The sequence below is a fragment of the Lampetra planeri genome, chromosome 40, assembly GCF_965212315.1.
Source record: "Lampetra planeri chromosome 40, kcLamPlan1.2.h2, whole genome shotgun sequence".
Taxonomy (NCBI): Eukaryota; Metazoa; Chordata; class Hyperoartia; order Petromyzontiformes; family Petromyzontidae; genus Lampetra; species Lampetra planeri.
Genome location: NC_136146.1, coordinates 6,466,550 through 6,490,641, shown reverse-complemented (window position 1 = coordinate 6,490,641; position 24,092 = coordinate 6,466,550). Strand labels below are relative to the sequence as shown.

The 24,092-nt window shown below is 47.7% G+C and overlaps 1 long non-coding RNA gene across 1 annotated transcript in view; it reads left to right on the top strand.

Moving 5' to 3' along the window:
• The window catches only part of LOC144731674 (uncharacterized), a 39,724-nt gene that overhangs the window by 11,111 nt on the left and 4,521 nt on the right, over nt 1-24,092 (top strand). Inside the window, exon 2 of the long non-coding RNA XR_013588003.1 lies at nt 429-527. This is a non-coding gene — a long non-coding RNA (uncharacterized LOC144731674). The remainder of the gene's footprint in view (nt 1-428; nt 528-24,092) is intronic.

Below are 24,092 nucleotides of genomic sequence, written 5' to 3'. Positions count from 1 at the left end.
TCTAGACTAATTTCAGGGTGCTGATTCCAAATCTGATCTCAGATTTGCTCTATCACATCTCATTTTTATGCTATCGGCATACCCCATTTTCATTGATTTTACCCGAAATTAACTCTGTCACTTATGATTGCAAGTTGTTGCGAGTCAGTGACTGCTTTAGTGTTAAAATATGGTGCTGTATTTTTAGGAAAGTGTGTTTATAATATCATTTTATGTAGATATCCACATTCATTTTATATTTTTCTTCTGCAGTTTTTATTGAAAATGCAATAGTTGATATCTCAAAAACCTGATGTGATAGACAAAAACTGATACTAGATTTGGAATCAGCACCCCAAAATTGCATTAAAACCGTTGGAATACCTTATGCCAGAAAAAGTGTGTCGACCAGTGTAATTAACGTGCGCCCACGTGCCCACGCACTTCAGATTGCAAGAGGTGGGACACGGGGTCCAGACGCAGCTACACGTTGCAGACGCAACGTGCGCCACGATATTGACGGATTTACAGTTCAACCGAAACCAACGGTAAGCCACGTTGCCTTCACATTACCCCCCCCCACCACCACTCCTCCCACACCTCCCAAGTGACAAACAATTTGAGAGACGCTCTCTGACACTTCGTTTCTTGCGTCATCCAAAAGGGTGACGTCACAGAGAATGACGTCACTTCCCCTTCCCCACGAAAGCAGTAGTGTACGTAGTGTATGTAGGACTTCTTTCTCGCCGCACGTAGCCAACCGTGCTCATGGGAGGTGCGGTGGAAGGACAACAAACTGAGCACAATAAAAGCAGTTCTAAAGAAACGAGTTAACAATTTAGTATCGTGGTGTGGTTATAGTAGTGTATAGTGTAGTGTGTTGTGGTGTAGTGTGTGTAGTGTAGTGTATAGTATTGTATAGCGTAGTTGAATAGAGTCGTGTATTGTAGTGATTTGTATAGTATAGCGTAGTGTGTAGTGTATAGTGTAGTATGTATGTATGTTGAACTTGTTTCACACCATATGCAGCCAACAGCGCTAATCGGAGGAGCGGAGGATGGACAACAAACTAAGCACAAAAAGCAGGTCTAAGAAATGGCACAGACGACACCAATTATCGCACAATTCCAATGGTGCAAAAACCAAAACCGATCTGAACATGTCCTTAAAAATACGACATTATAAATCCACAACAAATCCCTCCCTTCAATCTGCTATCAAGAAGCTTCGAAAATGTATATATAGATTTTTTGAGTCTGCAAAAGAAGCCGACGAGACTTCAAAGACTTGACAGGCCCCGTACATCGTTAAGGAGGCGTTTTGTCGTCAAAACCGGTTAAAGTCTTCGTCCCAGACACGAGGGCTCCCAAAGCCAGCCGAGAAATCCCCTCTCGCATTGGAGGAGACGACGGGCAATGCACAGATACGCGCAGCGCCCCTCTGGAGGTGCCTATTATTAAGTAGAACAATGAATTAGAATCGCTTAGAAGCAAACGTCTGTGGCGTTTATTGTCAGCTGCGCGCTGGGATTGTGGCTCTGTCTAAACGATCATTATTCACTGTAAGTAGCACGCCTGTGTGTGTGTACGTATTTTTTCACATGGGGAGCGGTGGCGCAGTGGTTAACACTGCACTAGAGCTACGAACCGAGCGTCCCGAGTTCCGATTCCTGCTCACGGCCACCGACACTAATGACGGTTACCTGAACCGGTCCTGGGCCTGCCCTAGGTCGACTCCGCCTCAAATGAGTAGCCGGTGCGGTGTTTAAATTTCACCGCTTGGGGCGTGGTGTTGACCACCCACCCCCTCGTGTGCCGTGCCGACTTTCATAGGTGCTCGCTAACACCACTTGCCCCGACAGTCTGTTCATACTATACGGGGGATTCTAGATTTGAAGCTTTCGTGACTGCAAGGATTCATACTCTTAACTATATATTAATGCCCCATCACAAATAACTCCCACTACAGTTATTTTGCTGTGCCTTTTCCACACCTGATGAAGGAAGCTTGTGTTGCCTCCGAAACGTCGTGATTTATTATTTTATTTCTATTATTATTTCTATTAGTTTATTGTTATTATTTTATTTTTACCTACGTGACTTTACCGAAAAAACCCTAAGAGTATACGGGGGATCTTTGTCTTTGTGTTATGATTGCCACCTGTCCCGGTTTTCCCAGCAGCGTATGGCTGCCGATGTAGACGCAGAGCACCAACTACAATTTCGATTTGAAACTTTCGTGACTGCAGGGATTCATCGTCTTGGTTCTTTCGGCAAAGTCACGTAGAAGGGAGATAACCTAACCCAGCTTAAATATACGCTGCCAAGCTTGGTGGTGTTCATTCAGACGCTGTCTTTCCAACAGACCTGTTCTTCACCTGAGGACGGCTGATTGCGTTGTGGCCGAAACGTCGTGAGAATTGTATTATTTTATTATGTTTTATTTTTATTATTTTATTATCTCCCTTCTACGTTACTTTACCGAAAGAACCAAGAACACCAACTGCAATTTCACATTCAGGTGGTCAAGTCCAGACAACCGTGTCAGGAGCAGGAGACTGAATAGCTGCTATGTCTCCTTCGTATTTGTGGATTGGGGCATTGCGTCGTGATATGTTGTATGGGTTGTTTGGGATGATTGCATCAGGTATCCGCATCTACTATGGATTGGGCAGTGGATGCGGCTTAGGGTAGATCGCTTGCCGACATCTCTCTGGTCATCTCACTACATAATAAGTTAAATAAAATGAGTTGGGGGCGGGGGGGCGGGAAAGGTCCTGGCAAGGATTATTCAACATCGCCTTGCTAGGCACGCTGAGGAGAGGCTTGTGGAGCCTCAATGGGGTTTCAGGAAAGGGTGGTCCTGCACGGATGCCATATTTTCTGTCCGTCTGCTACAGCAGAGGCATAGGGAATTCCAACAAGACCTGCATCTCTGCTCTATTGACCTGGCCAAGGCCAATAACACCATCAGTAGGGCTGGTCTCTGGGTTGTTCTTCGTGCTTTCAGAGTCCCTGACCCTCTGCTCATGATCATTAAGGACCATTATGATGGTGAGCGGGCCAGGGTAAAACTACGTGGCTGGGAGTCGGAGCCATTCGCTGTGCACCTTTGGGTGCGACAGGGATGTCCTCTGGCTCCCACATTATTTAGCATCTATTTTGACCAAGTAGTTCGTGAGGCCTTCAATAGCTGTACCGGAGGAATTTCCATCTGGTACAGATACAATGGGAGGCTGATCGATGCCCGGGTGTGGTCAAGGGATGGCTCCCTATTGCTCAACCATGTTATGTATGCCGATGATCTGGTAATCGCTGCTAACTCAGAGGAGGATTTGGAGGCGCTGCTGCTAGACCTGGAGCTTGCCACTAAGAGGTGGGGCCTTACCATCAGCCCCACCAAAACTAAGCACCTGCCAGGGTATGTTGTACCATCGGACACTCCACCCCCACAACTCCCAATTGGTGATGAGACAGTTATGGAGAGAGTGGAGAGTTTCCCATATCTGGACAGTATGCTTATGACCGGCTCCAGTTTAACAGCAGAGGCCTCACTCCAAATCAGTCGAGAGGCATTATCTTTTCATCGGTTGTGTAATGCTGTGTGGAAGCTACCTGGTCTGTCGCTCTGCACGAAGTTGCAGGTCTTCTCAGCCACAGTCATTCCCTCCCTTCTCTACGCTTGCGAAACGTGGACCCCCCTAATGGAACATCTTCGCCGGTTAGAAATATTTAGGCTGGCCTGTCTACGATCTATCATGGGTTTAACCAGGCTGGATTGTGTGAGGACCTCACAAATCCTTGAAAGATCTGGACAAAGTCCCATCGGTGAGCTCCTCAGGCAGACAAGGCTGCGCTGGCTGGGCCATGTAGCCCACATGCCCAGTCACCGCATGCCTAAACAGCTTTTGTTCGGCCGGATCGAGGGGGCTATAGCGGGCGCAGCATGGGCTAGAGAAGAGGTGGAGTGATGTGGTACAGGAGGATGTGGAGCTGAGTGGACTTGCCGATGACTGGTACCAGTGGTCAAGATCGGCCTCTGTGGAGGAGGCTTGTGAAGGACGCTACTGGGCAGTTGGAGGCAGTCGCCCTCCAACAACAAAGGAGGGCGGAGGAGCGACGCTCACAACAATGAGCGGAACGCCGGGTGACTAAAGCACAGCAAGTTGGCACGGTAGGGGGCACAGGTGGTGCATCAGCCAGTCGTCTCAGTCAGTCGACCAGTGGCACCTTAGTCTGCCCCGTGACCTCCTGCCAGCGGGCGTTCGACACTTCACATGGCCTGAAGGTGCACATAGCCTGGCACAAGCGTCGTGGTGACGTCAACGCCACTTAGTGGCGAATGGCGGTTGTTGTTGTTGCGTGTGTGTGTGTGTGTACGTGTGACTCTCGGGTCACTCACGCTCCGTCGCTCGCGGCAGACGCTGGAGAATTCGTAGGAATGGAAGGAAGGAAAAAAAGAAAACAATTACCGATGTACGTTGACAAATGGCCTTTTCTGCTGTGTGTGTTTTTTTTAGAGCAGTTATGTAACCGCTTTCAGAATTCCCACGGCCTATCGTCCCGCCTGCTTTCTGAGCCGGAAGGTCCCATCGCTGGAGTTTTGCGTGCAAAGGCGATAGAAAAGACGTTGTGATATCTGTTTTATTGAATGCTTATTTTCGCGCATGACCACGACGGTTCTGGCAGCAGCAGCAAGAAGATCAGAAGCTAAACTCCCAATGTTGAGATCTGCTGCTGGCCACGGCGAAAGGGCATCAGGAGAGAGTTTGTGTCGTGATGCTGTGGGTTTACTCTTTGCTCCATCGCTTGAGTTGCATGTCCACAGCTGCACTAATGTGGCTTGTCTTTAATGTCCCTCTATATGTCTCCATATATATATGGGTCTCTGTGTTTGTCTATACACCTCTATATTTGTATGTGTCTCGAGTTGCCTCCTATGTTTCTCCATGCATCGCTTTATGTCTCTAAGGGTTGACAATATGGTCGATCGGCTGGGTCGCATCGCACCAGTAACTCTACTGTGGCTTGGCTTCAATGTTTCTCTATGAGTCGTATAGTGTAAATGCTTACAACGAGCTCTCTAATACTCTGATAGTGCACTGTTTTTTTGAGTTGAACGCCTTTTGGCGTCATCTGGTCCAACACCAATGGAGACTAGGCTCTAAGAAACGCTGTCTCGGGTGTGGACCAATCAACTTCAAGGACAGTGCATATCATTATCATCATCAAAGTTGTTTCTTTTTGTTTGCATTTTGACTGCTTGTGTTGTGGTTATTGCAAACATGATGCCTTGTATAAAGGTGTCAGTTTTTGTACCAGTTGAAAGGGTAAAAACCTATTACTATATTTTGCCACTGGTAAAGGAGGTCTCATAGTCTCTATGTATCTCTTTCTGTCTCTATGGGTCTCTATGAGTCCCTGTGGGTTTACTACACGGCACATAGTTTTGGTTGCATGGTTAAATTCACGCTACTGTGGCTTGGCTTCAATATATCTCTACGAGTCTCTCCGTATGTATCTCTTTGTGTCTCGATGGGTTTACGACCTGATCCTTAGTTCGGGTAGCATGGCCGTGGTTCAATTTAACAGCGTAGGCTGTTGTTTTATTGGCGATGTTGCAGAGCACCCCCATGGGTTTTGGGGGTTGTGCCGTCCGTCGCATTCAAATTTCCTGAAACAGCTCACAGCACGCAGAGCGAAACGTCGGACATCGTGCCGAACGACGCGCGGCGCAAACATCTCGACGGCTTCGCAGAGGTAAAAAGTCGAGGGTAAAAAGTCGAGGGTTGTGGCGTTGAGGCATGCGCCAGAATCCAGAGGCTTCCCGCAGGTTTGGCGGGTCGCATTAAAACCGCACGTGTTTGTCTGCGTGGCGCATGGAATACTTTTTTTATTTTTTATTTTAGTATTTGAATATGAGTAGTAAAATGCTGTGCCGTGAGAAATATACATATATATTTAACAAAATTATCATAGTGGTTTCTTGTTTAATTGAGCGTGGCCTAGTAGTTATATCTAAATTCACAGCCCCGAGTAGTGTGAAGGAACTCTCACATTCCTGTGGGAGGGATGAGCAATTCTTAAAATCAATAGCTGTGGTTTTCACACAAAGTAGTCGAAATGTTATTGACCCCAGCGGCATGATGGGCCGAGTCAAGCTCTGGCTGGGATTTGAACTCCCAACCTGTCCACGTTGAGCCGCTCAACTCTACTGTAGAACCACCCAGTCAAATATTATTGAAAGAAATAATAGTAATGGTACTCAATTACACGGACAGATGTAGCGCAGCGCTCTTGATCCCAAGGCTCCTGGCGGCCGCTGGTGGCCTTTAGTGCGGCCCCCCAACAACACACAAAGAGTGACAACACCCCCCATCAGCATCATCATCGTGCTCCTGCCAAACTCCCAATGGTGTTAAATGTGTGGCAGCCCTCCTCACACTGGTGAGGTCTTATCGGCGATTGTGCCCCCCCCTCCCGTATCTGAAAATGAATACAGCACACTGGAGTAGGCTGACAATTGACCTTTAGTGTCCTGTATTAATCCGCCAACGTCGAACAACAATGAGCACTTAGATTCGAAATTCTGGACGATTTCAATTTTGGTGCCACCTTTTTGGCGTGACGTTCGTCCGTCCATCCGTGACTTTCCCGTTAAAAAACTAAGGTGGTGCCACGTGACTTCGTGTGGCCTCACGCGTTGCCTTTCACGTGGGATTGGCGCGCAACGTTTAAGCGATTCGAAAAAAATGTCATGAAAAAAACGGAATAAAAAAACCCATCCGCAATTGGCCATTGAATCCCAAACGCATCGATCCCTATTTCGTAAAGAAAAAAAATACCAAGTTAAAGCAACGGTGGGGTTGAGTGTATATGATGAATAAGCTACTTTTGTAAGAAAATAAAAAAATTCACCGCAGCAGCAGACACTTCGAGGCGGTGATTTTTCACACTTACGCTGTGCAACATTCAGGGTTTCATTAAAATCAACCTTCGCTTCAGCGAGCCTAGAGCCAGTTTAAAATGTTTAACCAAAACCAGCCGAGAAGCAGGGTGCTGTTTACCGCTGCTTTTCCCTGTAATAGAATGCTGTCAGCTAAAGGCATTTGCCAATGTCGCCTCACTTTCTTATCATCTCGATGGAACCCCCCCCGCCCCTCCCCCACACACTCCTTCTCTTACAAATTATTGATTTCGGACACGATAACGTTTTCAAATGTTTCTTGCATTGACAATATATTTGGAGTTTACGTGTCTTTCTCTCTCTCTCTCCCTGTGGTCACGTGGATTTTTCTCGGGGTCCGCCCCTTTTTTTCCGCCGCATTTAGAATTAACGGCACGCGTTCAGAGCATTTGACTGCGGTAAATTGTTACGCGATAAGCCGCTCTGTTGAGCTTCTGAAAAAAAAAGATACATAGCCCAGCGGGCCTCACCTGGTAACATAAAAAAATAAATAAAAAACGCTGCCAAGTCTGGTGGTGTTCATTCAGACGCTGTCTTTCCGACAGACCTGTTCTTCACCTGAGGACGGCTGCTTGCGTTGTGGCCGAAACGTCGTGAGAATTATTTTATTATGTATTATTTTTTAATATGTTATCATTTCCCTTCTACGTGACTTTACCGAAACAACCAAGAATAAGTTCAACATGCATACAGATGGAACAGGTGAAGTACAGATTTTTCGTTGAAATCGAACTCAGGTCGCCGGGTTCATAGCACAGTGTGCTAACGCACTGCACCACCACCACTCCCTACCCACACTTCTGCATTGTCACATTCACTGAGCATGTATTTACACACCAAGCATTGCGCCACCGGCCATTAAGAGGCGGACGCATCGAGTAACGTTCTTCATTTGCATTCCAGCTATCTGCAGGGCTGACTGCTACAGCGGTGAATGACAGAAAAACTCATTTGCTAAGACGCCTCAAATGCACTTGCACCGCGCGCAAGATACGGGGGAAGGATGTTACGGCCAGAGGCAGCGTGAGACGGAATGATTCAAGTCAAGAGGCCGATGCATCAAATCTGTAATCAGCCCCCCCACCCATCCCTCCCCAACCCCCATGACTCAACCAAGCTGGGATAAGTCTGCACCGTAGGGTGGTCTGAGCAAGTTTCTCGACTGGTTATTTGAACACCGTTCTACCTATAGTAGTAGGTTTTTACCCTTTCAACTGATACAAAACTGACACCTTTATACAATGCATCATGTTTGCAATAACCGCAACACAAGCAGTCAAAATGCAAACAAAAAGAAACAACTCTGATAATGATAATGATATGCACTGTCCTTGAAGTTGATTGGTCCACACCCGAGACAGCTTTCCTTAGAGCCTAGTCTCACATGGTGTTGGACCAGATGACGCCAAAAGACGTCATCTGGTCCAGAGTTGTTTCTTTTTGTTTTCATTTTGACTGCTTGTGTTGCGGTTATTGCAAACATGATGCCTTGTATAAAGGTGTCAGTTTTGTACCAGTTTAAAAGGTAAAAACCTACTACTATATTTTGCCACTGGTAAAGGAGATGTCTCATAGTGTAAAAAACCGTTCTACCTTTCATGAAATGTTCATTTTCGCAAACATGTGACGGGCGATGCCCAACGGCAGGCTGCCGTACCTTGGCAATGCAACTTCGCGTCCAGCTGCCGACGGTAAAATAATGAATATAATATATATATATTACCCAATAGAAGATTCGTTCGGGGAATTACTTCACGCGAAGTAAGTGGCAGGAATATTAATGGTGATGTATTTAACAGCATACACAGGCTCTTCGTTCGTGTGCTCTTTTTTTTGTTTGTTAATTAAATTTATTGACACCGGAAAATTCCTCGAGATGGGACGATGTAACGATGGGACGATGGAACGATGGGACGATGGAACGATGGAACGATCTCACATCGCAAGGGTGTCCAGGGTGTCGAGTGACACAACGCAAGAGAGATTTTATGGTTTTCTTCAAATAAGTGCGGTTTATTTGAATGAAAAAAACTCCTAAAACCATGAGCATGGATTACAAACTCAATATATCGTAAACAAATTTACGCAATATTTAGCTCCCGACCATAACAATGAAATGCATTGCGCCTTTTAATAAATTCATAATTTTTGCCGTCGAGCGGTGGGGCAACGGTTAGCACCGCGCTATGAACGCAGCCAACTGGGTTCGATTTCTGTCCGTTGCGACATTGAGATGTGAACCAATCACTGGGCGTCTCTCCTCCATCTCTCCCACTTCAGCAGCCCGCATCGATCCGCGGGCTAAAAACCTGCTCAAACAACTCCTATCAGCGGCAAAGAATGAGACGTTCAAATCCAGCGGTGGATTGACGACAGGGCCGTAGATTGCCATCGGTACGCTAACAATAATCATGAGCGCAATCCGATAACGTACGTTGAACTTCTTTCGCACCGTACGCAGCCCAACCCGTGCTAATCGGATGTGTGGTTAATTGCAGTCGAGTCATCCCCCAAGTCGCGTACCATCGAGGGTGGCGCTCGGAGCACGGACGGTTCCGTGAGCTCTGAATTATACATATTTTCATCACAGCACAAAATATCCGTCTCCTCGGGCGCATGCATTTTTAATTCGAATATAATTCCGCTGGCTTTTTGCGCCGATGCATTATTGATGGGAGGGTATATTACTTGTTAGCCCTCTCGCCGACCCAATGCAGAGAGACAATTGTTATTTTGTAATTTTCCGAGCACGGCGATGTCGGCTTTTCTTTTGTATCAGCAGACCTCCCACCTCCCACATTCACACGAGCCCTGCGCAGAGATAATTATTCGTCATGCCCACTGTTAAATGAAAACACTTAGTGGCGGCGCGCATTGTTAATTCAAGTAACGTTCACGAGGGAACAAGTATAATGTTTCAGTGGGTTATGGACGTCTCGCGTGCGTGAGGGTGCGTGCACTGCGAAAAACAAACCCGGCGACCCGAGTTCGATTCCCGCTCACGGCCACCAACACCAGTGACGAATACCTGAACCAGTCCTGGGCCTCCCCTAGGTCGACTCGGCCTCAAATGAGTACCCGGTGTGATGTTTAAACATCGCCACTTGGGCGTGGTGCTGGACACCCACCCCCTCGCGTGCCGTGCCGTGCCGGCCTTCAGAGGTGCTACTCGCTAACCGCACTTGCCCCAATAGTCTGTTAAGGCTATACGGGGGATCTTTGTCTGTGTGTGGTTAGGTTAGGGGTCTTCTCTCTGAACCTGGGGGACCGAGTTGGTTCCCCGCTCACGACTATTACCGGTGGTGAATATTTGAACGAATCCTGGGCATCAACGAGGTAGACTAACCCCGAAGCCTTACATGATTACCTGGTGTGGTGTGTGAACGTGAGCACAGGTAGAGACAAAGGCGACAGGACGTGGTGTTGGCTAGCCACCGTCTCGTGTGCCTTGCCGGCCTTCATAGGTGCAACTGGCGCACAGCGAGTAGCACCTATGAAGGCCGGTTGCGCTTGCACCCGATTCAAGAGCCGAATGGCTCACAGGGCAATACCAAATAAATGAAAATGAAATTGAAAACTGAAAGCAACTGCCCAAAAAGTCTGTCAAGGGCGATACGGGGGAGGTGGGATGGATCTTTGACTTTGTGCGCCGACTAAACCCGTCTTAATTTGGTGAACGAAATTAGCGAGGGGAAGAAAAAAAAACGTGTGAACTATTACTTCAAGGGGATTAAACAAAAATCATTACGCACGCCAATGACTCCGACCTCAACCCCCAACAGGGATGAACAAAACGTAAGACTGTGTGTCTATGTTGTGTCTCTCTCTGTGTGTCTCTGTGTTGTCTCTCTCTGCTTGTGTGTCTGTCTGTGTGTTTATGTTGTGTGTTTCTCTCTGTGTGTCTCTGTGTTGTCTCTCTCTGCTTGTGTGTCTGTCTGTGTGTCTCCGTGTCTGTGTTCTGTCTCTCTCTCTCAAAATTAGCAAATTTTTGGAAGAACGTAATCAACCAGGTAGGGTGTTGATTGTTGTGTAAGCCGACTCTCTGTGTTGTATTGCATTATATTTCTAAGTTTACTAGGTTTGTTTTCTCTTTTATTTGTACCTTAATGATGATTGCTTGTGTTGCAATCGAAACGTCGCATGCTATTATTTTATTTATTATTTTCTCTTTCTACGTGACTTCATCGAAAGAACCAAAGAGTAACTCCTGAAGTCACGAAAACTCCGAATCAAGTTGGTGGCTGACGAAATGAGACGAGATTAACCACAGACGTGTGTAATGCAGACGCAGACAGACGGAGGCGAATTAGTACAGCATCATTGCTGGAGATTGCAGTCCACCTAGCAAGACGAAACAATGGGCTATTGGCTAATTATGGATACACAGCGATCGATTGATTGGACTTCGCCAATCAGCTTCAACAGAACGCCCATAGACTAACATTGCCCATAGACTAACACTGCCCATAGACTAACATTGCCCATAGACTAACACTACCCATAGACTAACACTGCCCATAGACTAACACTGCCCATAGACTAACGCTGCCCATAGACTAACGCTGCCCATAGACTAACACTGGCCATAGACTAACACTGCCCATAGACTAACACTGCCCATAGACTAACACTGCCCATAGACTAACACTGCCCATAGACTAACACTGCCCATAGACTAACACTGCCCATAGACTAACACTGCCCATAGACTAACACTGCCCATAGACTAACACTGCTCATAGACTAACACTGCCCATAGACTAACACTGCCCATAGACTAACACTGCCCATAGACTAACACTGCCCATAGACTAGCACTGCCCATAGACTAACACTGCCCATAGACTAACACTGCCCATAGACTAACACTGCCCATAGACTAACGCTGCCCATAGACTAACGCTGCCCATAGACTAACGCTGCCCATAGACTAACGCTGCCCATAGACTAACGCTGCCCATAGACTAACACTGCCCATAGACTAACACTGCCCATAGACTAACACTGCACATAGACTAACACTGCTCATAGACTAACACTGCCCATAGACTAACACTGCCCATAGACTAACACTACCCATAGACTAACGCTGCCCATAGACTAACGCTGCCCATAGACTAACGCTGCCCATAGACTAACACTGCCCATAGACTAACACTGCATATAGACTAACACTGCTCATAGACTAACACTGTCCATAGACTAACACTACCCGTAGACTAACACTGCCCATAGACTAACACTGCCCATATACTAACACTGCCCATAGACTAACACTGCCCATAGACTAACACTGCCCATAGACTAACACTGCCCATAGACTAACACTACCCATAGACTAACACTGCCCATAGACTAACACTGCCCATAGACTAACACTACCCATAGACTAACGCTGCCCATAGACTAACGCTGCCCATAGACTAACGCTGCCCATAGACTAACACTGCCCATAGACTAACACTGCATATAGACTAACACTGCTCATAGACTAACACTGTCCATAGACTAACACTACCCGTAGACTAACACTGCCCATAGACTAACGCTGCCCATAGACTAACACTGCCCATATACTAACACTGCCCATAGACTAACACTACCCATAGACTAACACTGCACATAGACTAACACTGCCCATAGACTAACACTGCCTTGAACCTTGAAATCCGTAATATGGAAGAACAAAAATCGTCCAGAAATTAAATAAAAAAAGTGGCAACGGCCATCAACGCCAATGGCGACTGAGCGTGACGGAGTGCCCTTGACAATGAGCCCTCCTCAACAGGGCTCGTGTCTACACACAGTTTAAACTACAAACCTAATTTAACTATGTATTTGTTATTTGACCAGGTAAGGCCCTTCCGAGCTAAATAGCTCTCAGTTCAGAAGCGACGTGGCTATCGTCATCACGTGGACATTTATCGCAGCCAAATACTCTTCTAAACGCGTGATGTTGATTCTAAACGTAGTGGGAAAATCCCGCACGACCCGGACAGAAATCCACGCGACCACGGGGAGAGAGAGAGAGACACGCAAACTCCAAACATACAGCAGCAGGCGTCAGGGTCCTGATCGAACTCACGACCTCCTGCACACCAGGCGAGGTAGTTAACATCTCCTAGCCATCGTGATGATGATGAGACAGACGCAGACTCAACATACACAGCAGGCATCTTCAGGGTCAGGATCGAACCCATGCCCTCCTGTATACCAGGCGAGGGAGTTAACATCTCGGTCCTGTGCATCACAAGGTGACCACAGCACGTGACCCGCAAATGGAAGTGGGGGGGGGGGGCATTGTTCGTCCCCCTGTAGGAGGCAATGATTGCGCAATCCCCGGGGGGCGAGGGCGGGGGGTGGGTGGGGGGCGGGGGGTTGAGCGTTATGAATTAAACGGTGAGAAGAGATTGTCCGCGGGATTTTGGAATCGTTGCGAATCGCTTATCGACGGCGGGAGGAGGATGGGGAGGAGGTAGCTGGTGGGGTGGGGGGGGACCAGAGCCAATTCGTTGGCTGCAACGGGAGTCCCCCCCCCCTCCACACCCACCGCTCGCCCGGTCTGCACTGAGCGTCCCTAATGGGAAAGGGAAACAAAAATCCATACGGAGTGGCGGGGGGTCCGCGCTGTGCCACGGGCCTTCTTGCCAAACTGCGCAAGCCACGCGCCTGGGAGGTCCGGACCTACCCTCTCGCTATTATTCATTTGCTTTGTTCCGTTCTGAAACGGCTTTCTCTTCCTCGTGAAGGTCACATCACGGGTTACTTCATCTTGTTTTCGCCGAGCGCGGCACGGGGACTCAAGCGTCGAGTGTGTGACCCGTGGTCAAAGGGAGAATATCGGTGCCGTTAGCGTCGATTTGTGTCTCTCGGGGTCACCTCCTGAACCTGGCACCCTCCTGGGCCCTTCTCGTTCTTCCCTTCCCCCCCCCCCTCCTCCTCCTCTTTCGACCCTCAGCGCCACTCCTGAACCCCCCTCAGCAAAACCTGTGGCTGCTGCGAGCCCACGGGCAAAGGGGCCGTCCATAAATGACGTCACGCAATTTTGGACGATTTTTGATTCCCCCTTCCCCCACTCGTCACACGGCGTCACAAAAAGTCAGACCCCCACCCTCAAATATGACCCCCCCCCCCAAAACCATATTTCCATTTTGAAAATAAAACATGCTTCAAATCGCTTTAAACTATTGTCATTGTAGTGCGTATTTATTGTGGCGCTGCACTCTGATGTTGTAGGAGAAAACATTTATTAAAACGTAAATTTAATTAAGTAGAATGTGTTGTCTATATTTATTTAAAGTTGCGCATTTTGATGCGACGTCACATTTCTCAACCCCGCCCCCCTCGTCACACATCGTCACAAATGTCTGACCCCCCCTCCCCCCCCCACTAGGTGCGTGACGTCATTTATGGGCGGCCCCCAAGAAGCGGGGCGCTGTGTAGATTACACGGAGCGAGCCACAGTCGTCGTGAACTTGGAGCGGTGGCGCGGGTGGTGAGCGCAGCGTGCCGTGAGTCCCGTGGCCTGCGACGGGCTCCCAAGCGCAGATAACGCACGTGGCGAGCGAGCGATATCCGTGTGTTTCGATGAATAAACTGTAAAACGATGCTGATATATATAGATACAGTGAGGGAACAAAATATTTGATCCCCTGCTGATTTTTTTTGTACGTTTGCCCACTGACAAAGAAATGATCAGTCTATAATTTGAATGGTAGGTTTATTTGAACAGTGAGAGACAGAATAACAACAACAAAATCCAGAAAAACGCATGTCAAACATGTTATAAATTGATTTGCGTTGTTCCGAATACAAATCAAGTCGTGCGGTTCCAAACACTTTGGTGTGCTTTGCAAAGCGACGCATGCAACAGATTGCGTGATGGAAACCAACAGTTCCACGTTTTAAGAAACAGGCTGCTGACTGCTTCGAGATCGTAATCACCGGGTGTATGAGCACGTACTCGGTGGCACAGCGGTTATATCGGTGCCAAGTGCCGTGAACCTGGAGAACTGGGTTCAATTCCCATCCGTGACTAACACCATTGGTGAGCGATATCTGAAACGGGTCCCAGAAACACACCAGACGCCGTTGCTAACCTGCGCTGACAAGCGTGGTGAAGTATGGTCATTCAAACCCAACGACTGACACTGCCAGGAGAGGCCTTCATCCAGCAGTTAAGTGACACGCGGGCTGCCAAAATGTTCCTCCTATTTATTATTTAACGAAGCCAAACTCTGTACGAAAGCGTCAATCATCATTGAGGCACATCGATGGCGATCACCATCACGGCACGTGCAGTTACTCCCAATTAACCTGCCTTCCAAATGCAATTATATATAAACACAATTCTCGCCTGGGAACTGACGCCTGATTTTATCTTATTTTTTTTTGACCAGAAAAATTAATCGGAAACGATCAAACGTTTAATTACGGGGAGGGACGTTCACGTCTCCGAACACCGAAGTGGGACCGACACACCGATTATCGGCATGGCATAGGGGGATAATGTCTGATAATGCCTGATAATTCACGTCACAATCCGCCGTGCTCTGCGTTATTGGGGGAACCATTTAACCGTTTTCTGGCTTCATGATGGGGGTCATACTTATTATATCGGCATTAAATCTTGACTCAAAGCTTTCGTGACTGCAGGAATTCATATTCTTGTGTCTTTCTGTAAAGTCACGTTCAAAGTTCAAAGTTCATTTATTAGGTATAGCCCTGTGAGCCATTTGGCTCTTGAATCGGGTGCAACCGCAACAAACAAAAAAACATGAACAAGAAAACATCTTAAAGTGACTATGTGCAAACAGAAAATCCAAGACAAGACAGAAAAATATTGCAGAAAAATTATAGGTTCAATGAAAATATCAAATGAAAATAAGAATGAAAATAACTAAAAACATAACAAAAAACTACGACGTTTCGATCGCAACACAAGCGATCGTCATCAGGAGAAAAAAAATAGTGGGAAAGCTGCTGAGGCAGACTGTTTTAAAGGTTTGAAATGGGTGTAGCCCAAGGTCATAAGCGAAGTGGGCAGGGCTAATGATGTTAAAATGAGAACATCGGAAGGTAGGATGGAAACATCACAGACAGTTATGACTTAAACGGGTTAATGGGTACAAACTGAGCAATCATTGGAAGGACGCTATTAACCAGTTTAAGTCATAACTGGCTGTGATGTTTCCATCCTCACTTTAACATCATTAGCCCCGCACACTTCGCTTAAGACCCTTGGGCTACACCCATTTCAAACCTTTAAAACATCATGTCTCAGCACCTTTCCCGCTATGTTTTTTCTCCTGATGACGATCGCTTGTGTTGGATTCGAAACGTCGTAGTTTTCTTTTGTTATTTTATTTGAACCTATCTCGGTGACTTTACCAAAATACCCAATAATACTGGTAGGAACCTCCTGGTTACACCAGCCCACATTGGATTATTGTGTCCGTCCGTCCGTCGTGCATCCAAAAATGGGAGGGGTGGGGCTGGGTGGAGAGGGGAGGGTGGGGAGTTGCTGGGTGGGGAGGGTGGGGCTGGGTGGGGAGTGGGAGGGGTGGGGCTTCGTGGGGAGGGGCTGGTCACCCCGTGGTGCCCTTATAAAACTCAACGTTTAACCTACTCACGCCGGCTTGTGCCCGCCCTCACAGTCGGCCATATTTGCGGAATACACCACGCCGCCGTTGACCCTGGCCATTGACCGAGCAAGCCAACGTTCCTACCAGCTCCCTCCGCAGGAATGTGTTTTATCGCCATTAGTTCCACTGGGTGCCTACAAGCAAAGGTGCAGCCGGGCTTTAGTCTTGCGCTCACGGCCTCCACCAGAGGGCATGCTTACAGGAAGCCGCTCTCGACAGAGTATTTGGCCTACTCTTCCACAATGGTAGCAACCCCTGTCAAACTGTATCTATGAATTGTACATCTTCTCTACCTTTGAATCTATGAATCTTTCCTTCTCTACACTGTGCCTCCCTCCCTCTCTCTGTGAATTGTTAAGTTTTTTTTTGTCGTACATGTGCACGCCTTTTTGTGCGTTTGACCTTTTTGACAACTCGCCGTACCTTATAAGACGTTTTGCTTCCATATATTTGCACGTGATACGCCGCTGCTGCGTTGAGCTATAATTTGTGATGGCCAGGTCACATGAAAAATAAGCTAATAGCTCGGTGTGATTTTCTGGTAAGTAAAACAAACAGTTTAGTTGCATTTGTATATATATATATGTTTTTCAGTGATTTGTTTTACTTTGCACTCATATCGTATTGTTTGTTGTTGTAACGTTCTGAACCGCCCCTACTAAGCATCTGTGAAAAATAGCTTCAGAGTTCATTATATCCCCCCCAGAATAAACACACATTCTGATTCTAATAATCCCGTTAAAGGTGCAGCCTTGCAATTGCTCACTCAGGCCACAGTCACCTTCTGGAGACGACAGTGGCCTCCTCTTCTACGCAGGCTAGCACGTCTTGGAACAGTGCTCGTCATTGCAAGGCCCTCAGGCCACTGGTGGCTCCTACCCCCCTACCCCTCTCCGACAATGCACACAGAGTGACAACAACACCCCCATCATTATCATCATGGTGCTGCTGTCAAACCCCCAATGGTTTCACTTTGTGGCTTCCTTCACACTGATGATGTATTATCGGCGAAATTGCCCATCCTCCCCCCCACCACCCCCTCTGCAAATGAGTGAAGAACGCTCTCTTGGAAGCTCAATGTGTCTAGCTGCCAGAACCTTTCTACCCTCTATCATGGGACCTTTTTTTGCCAGTATTTTTGGCGTCCTCTGGTCTGACACTGGTTAGACTAGGCCATTAAGAAAACTGTCTCTGGTGTGGGCCAATCAGTTTCGAAGACAATGCCCATATATCATGATAATACATTCTGTTTGCATGTTCATCTCATGTATTTGTGGTTAATGCGAACTTGATTCCTTGCAAAAAGGTTTCTATTTGGTGTTCGAAAATCTTCACACCTGATTTAAAGCTTTCGTGACTGCAGGGATTCATATTCTTGATTCTTTCGGTAAAGTCACGTAGAAGGGAAATAATAAAACAATATAAATATAAAGCAATACAAATTATCACGACGTTTCGACTGCAACACAAGCAATCGTCATCAGGTGTGAAATCCACAGCAAGAAAATTCAAATTTTCTGTTGCAGTCGAAACGTCGTGAGAATTTTTATTGTTTTATATTCATATGATTTTATTATTTCCCTTCTACGTGACTTTACCGAAAGAACCAAGACTATCTTCACACCTCCTGTTTTATTTCCTTGAAGGGTAAAAACATCTTATTGTTTCTTTCTTTCTACCTCTGTTTCCATATCCATGCATCGTCTCTCTCCACCTACGACCGCCCCTCTCTTTTCCATCGCTATGAATGGCGTCATTCACAGCTGTACCCCCTTTCCGTTACTGCCTGGCAGTCCTCTTCTCTGCGGTCACTGCAAAGGCAAAGATCCCCCGTGTGACCTGCACAGACGCTTGGGGCAAGTGCTGTCTGCGAGCACTGACGGGGCCCGGCACGGTACACAAAGGCGAAGGTGTCCAGCACCAGGCCAGTCCACCTTTGTCTCCCCAGTGCTGATGCTCATACACCGGGCCATATATTCATTTGAGGCTGAGTCGACTTCGGGGTGGGGCGCAGGACCGGTCCAGATAATCGTCACTGCTGGTTTTGGCCGTGAGCGAGAATAGAACTCGTGTCGCTCGGTTCGTAATAATAATAATTAAAATTTATGATGCGCATTCCATCCCAAGAGGGAAGGCATCTTTAACAAGATGGGTTTCCAAAGCAGTGCGCTGACCACTGCACTACCGCACACCTCCATTTGTTTAGGGCTTCGAGATGCTGTTGCATTTAGACACTTAATGAATACCAATCGTATTGCATTGCCCTGCAATTCTCTACCCACGGCTTTAACGAAGCCCTGCGCAAGTCTGGCCACTGTTGCTGGCACTCCCGGTGCAGCTTTGCTCGATTTTTGGTGCGATCCTTGATTTCTTCCCTCGGTTTTTTTTTTGTAACTCCAATTTCACCGCTCCATGTCCCCCGGGGGCTCTGCTCTCCACTTGCCTGCCTTGGCTGCTGTATAGTCACGAGGAGAGAGGGGGGGGGGGGTGAGTGGGGGGGTGTGGGGGTCCATCAGTTACCGATCCCCCTACACTTTCCACCACCAACTTGCATGGCGGAGTTCTTTTAGAACTCCGCCATGCAAGTTGCATCTGAAAGGTCACCTCTGAAATTTTAGTGAAGGCTGCGTCACCATTACCCCGGTCCCTCGAGACGGTCGCCCACCCCCTCCCCCCGGGGGGTCGGCGTCTTCTTCAGGGTGACGCGTGCCCCCCCGGGGAAGGGGGGGGGGGGACGCTGCATTATTCGCCTGTGACAGCGAAGAGGCGAGCGAGCGAGCGAGCGAGCGTGTGTGCGAGCATGCCACGCGTCTCCTCGTTACGGGACTCGATTCTCACGCCGGGCTTTAACAGCCCAGCGATCAGCGATGAGTTCGGCAAATGCGAACCGCGCTTGCAAAAACTACGCTCCTTAACGATCGCCTGCGACCGCTGTGTCCGCGTCTGAGCGAGTGGTTGCGCAATTGAGGGAATTACAACGATCGTGACGACCAATCATCACACGATGCTGGATGTGATCAAACACGTCGCGACAATATCACCGAGTAGATCGATGCTCAACGTTTAAGGTGCCTCTAATGCAAGCAACCCGTTTGTTCCACTGCCTGCAGCTGCTTGCAATGACGTTAATTCTAGATTTGAAGCTTTCGTGACTGCAATGATTCATACTCTTACGTTTTTCGGTAAAGTCACGTAGGTAAAAAAAGAAGTAATAAAAATATAAGTGAAATAATAATAGAAAAAAAAAGGCGTTCACAATTAAGAGATTCGGTTGCGTGCGACAGAGCTTCGCAAATTATATATTCGGTGTGGCTCCGGCGTGAAAGTCTGTCGCCCCTCGTCCAAGCAGCATCCGTCTAGCCGGATGGAATGGCTAAACGATGGGTGGCATGGGCTTGGCAGGTGGGCTGATGCGATGCAGGGGCATTTGTAGCTGATTGGACTTGCAGATGACCGGCACAAGCCATGGTCAAGGTTGGCCTCTGTGGAGGAGGAGGCTCGTGACGGACGCTACGGAGAATAGAACATTGATGCTCACAACAATGAGCGGAACGTCGGGCTGATAAAACACAGCAAGTTTACACAGTATGGGGCACAGCTGGTGCATCTGTCAGTCATTCCATTCAGTCAACCCATGGCACCTGGGTCTGTCGTTTGACCTCCTGCCAGGAAACCTTCAACGCTTCATGCGGTCTATAGAGCACATCGCCTGGCGCAAGCGCCGTGGTGACATCAGTCGGTGGCGAATGGAGGCTGTTGTTGATTCCACTGCCACTTGCTTCTGGCCAGCTGGCTCAATATATTTAAATAATGAGAAGATTTAATCAAGACCGTGCCAAGAGCGGTCACCGTTTTTATTTTGTTTTAAATTTCATATCGATTGTGGTTTGGGGCTTGTGGAGAGAAAAAAAAGCAGTCAGCAGCCTCAGCTGGCCAGCAATGCATGGTCTGGGATACTAACGCGAAACTCAGTGGGTACACCCGTTGCTCGATACGAACATATTGCGACTGGAACCACAATGATCAATTCTTATATATATAATGAATGGAATCGCATGGGCCATTGTTTCTGACTGAATTCCATCTCGGGGAGTTTTTAATATCCGTGTGACCATCGTGTGGCGAGCGCATTTCTCCAGGGCGGGTGGGGAAGGGGCTGATCCTCTTGAAGGGAACTCAGACGTGCCTCTGTGATGTCTGCTTACTCAACGATCAACACGGGGAAGCCTTCATGCAGCGCATTTGGACTGAGAACAGGGGCTGTTCGTGAATCCCATAGCTGCCCATTGGGATCAGAGACCTCTTACAAGGAATACCTTGGGTTGAAAATACATTAAAGGTCACTAACAATTCGAATGCAAAACACGTGACCTCCACTCAGCACTGTTGACTACGTACGGTGCGAAGAAAGTTAGACGTACGTACAATATATACCAGTACTACTGCGCAGTGACCGTAAAAAACCCAGCATGTGGAGCAAAACGTCGGGCATCACGCTGAACAACGAGCATGCCGATCAGGAAATACATCGGAGGAACATTCATGCACACCCACTGCCAGCGGCCTGGGCTTAATCCGGATTGTCGAGTGCCGTCAGGTAATGGTCTCAGGCGAGTCAGCAATGACTACGCAAGACAATGACCGAAACTGGAGGATTTCTTCCCAAAATCCGGCCGTCGTCTGATGATGCCAGTGGTAATTACTGCCGAAACGTCGTACTCGAATTGTAAATGATGTGGGTTTACTTTCCAACACACCGGTGTGCTGTACTAGTAACGTCGGGTGGTGGCGGGTTTACCAACACATTTATATTTACGTGATCTAACCCAACCCCCCTCTCCCCTATATTACACTGGTCGACACACTTTCCAACGGGTTTAAGGTAATTTTGGGGTGCTGATTCCAAATCTGGCATCAGTTTTTGTCTATCACATCAGATTTTTGAGATATCAAATATTGCATTTTCAATAAAAACTGCAGAAGAAAAATATTAAATAAATGTGGATATCTACATAAAATTATATTATAAACACACTATCCTAAAAATACAGCACCATATTTTAACACTGAAGCAGTCACTGACTCGCAACAACTTGCAATCATAAGTGACAGAGATAATTTCTGGTAAAATCAATGAAAATGGGGTATGTCGATAGCATAAAAATGAGATGTGATAGAGCAAATCTGAGATCAGATTTGGAATCAGCACCCTGAAATTAGTCTAAAACAGCTGCAAAAGTCCAGGCCAGAAAAAAAAAAGATTTTTTTTTGTTGACCAGTGTTATGGATTATTTTGCTCGCCAAAGCCCTACTTCGCGTGACACAATCCAATGATGTTCACGTGTTGGGTCAGAGGGGCCAGGACCCTACCACCAACGGGCACCAAGGGCAGGGGGGCAAGCGCCTCTCGCCACAAGGTGACGCAGGGGCAGTTCCGTGCCGATGAACGGAAGGAGGAGGCCTTACGAAGAGGTCGCGGGCGCTTGACCCCGGGTGAGCGTCACCAACCCTGGGCTGTGTTCCCGATGTACCGACCATTGTTTTCTCGGTTGAACCGTCATTTCTTTAGAACAGTGTTTGTGTGTGTTTAGTTGGCACAGTTGGCACAGTAGGGGGCACAGGTGGTGCATCAGCCAGTCATCTCGATTATCTCAGTCAGTCGACCCGTGGCACCTGCTGGGTCTGCCCCGTGACCTCCTGCCAGCGGGCGTTCGACACTTCACGTGGCCTCAAGGTGCACATGGCCTGGCACAAGCGTCGTGGGGACGTCACCGCAACTTAGTGGCGAATGGCGGTTGTTGTTGTTAGTTTGTTGTACTTCCCCACCGCGCTTCCGATTCGCACGGGCGGCTACGTACGGTGCGAAAGAAGTTCAACGTACGTACGTGCTGCAGTGTGCAACATCCGAACATCGGATTTCGGCACGCCAAAACCCCGCGCCATCAACTCCCGTGATCTTCCCTCCGCCCAGAGGCGCCGCGTCGCGTGGCTGGAGGCGTCCCTTTGACAGCAACGAAGCACGTTGGGTAATTATTAAAGAGTGTAAATGAACCGAACAAAAAAACATATCCCGGGTAAAAAAATAAAATACAAAAATCGAAATGTTTGCTTAAAATCGTAAACTCATCCGGAACACACACACATTCTTCAGAATCTGTATTTATACTGGAGGAATCCGATGAGCAATAAAGCTCTTTTTCACAGATGCCCCTCCCCCCCAAGTCACCACTCTCCCACTTTGTTGACAGCGACTCAGGGCCACCGCCTCCTTCGATTTGATTCGTGATTGAAAATTGCAAAACACCAAAACGTTGACTTTGTCTTCTTACCTGGGACTCTTTCTCCTTCGCTTGCCCATCTTGGCTTTGACCCCCGCCAAAACAAATGATGCCACCCCACCCCCACCCCCCCCCAAGCCGTCACGGACAGGCAGTGGTGGTGGGTGAGGAGACGGTGAGCTGGCACGAGAATTTTGATTCGACTTTGAGGGCCCGATTTGTGTGTCTCTCTCTCGCTCGCGCGCGTGCGAAGTGAATGGCAGGGGCTGCTGTACGGCTGCTGCCACGCGTGAGATTAGGAAAAAGTTCAGCTGCTAAGATTTTGCTGCTAAGATTTTGACATTTTAAGATTTTGACATTTTCGATTTAAGAAACTCGAAGAGTTGCCTGTTTTAGTGGGGGGGGGGGGGGGAGTTACGAATATAATTTGGGGCCAGGAACGTGGAATTATTTTATTATTAACTTTATCGAACATATATTTATTTAATTCGAGCCAATACCGTTCATAAAAGGGATACCAGGAGATCGGGGCTGTGTACAAAAAAAAATTCTTAGGAAGTCAATCATCATGGGCATTATCATCATCAGCCATGGTCAATCCACCGCTGGTTGAACGTCTCCACGAGGCCTCCGTTGTCACCTCCCACGTTCCTGAGATAAACGAACTCCACCTTTGCGCATACCGATTAGCACGGTCGGCTTACGTACGGTGCGAAGGAAGTTCAACGTACGTACGTTCATACCTGCACGCGATATTTAATTCGGCAGCCAAATGACAACAATTGAGGAGCGAGTGAGGACAACAAAAACAATTGCCTGTACATCGGTGTTGTTCATTGCAAGGCGCGGGGGCCTGTGGTGGCCTCTGGTGGCATTTAGTGCGGCTCCTGAAGTGCGGCCACGCGACAGCGCACAACGAGTGGCAACGACACCCCCCCCCGATCGTTATCGTCGTCGTGATCGTAGTGCTGCTGTCACGCCCCCAGCGGTTTCAAATGTGTGGCGGCCCTCACACACACTGATTGTATTACACTGGTCAACAAAAAAGAAGAAACTTTTTTTTCTGGCCTGGACTTTTGCAGCTGTTTTAGACTAATTTCATGGTGCTGATTCCAAATCTGATCTCAGATTTGCTCTATCACATCTCATTATTATGCTATCGGCATACCCCATTTTCATTGATTTTACCCGGAATTAACTCTGTTACTTATGATTGCAAGTTGTT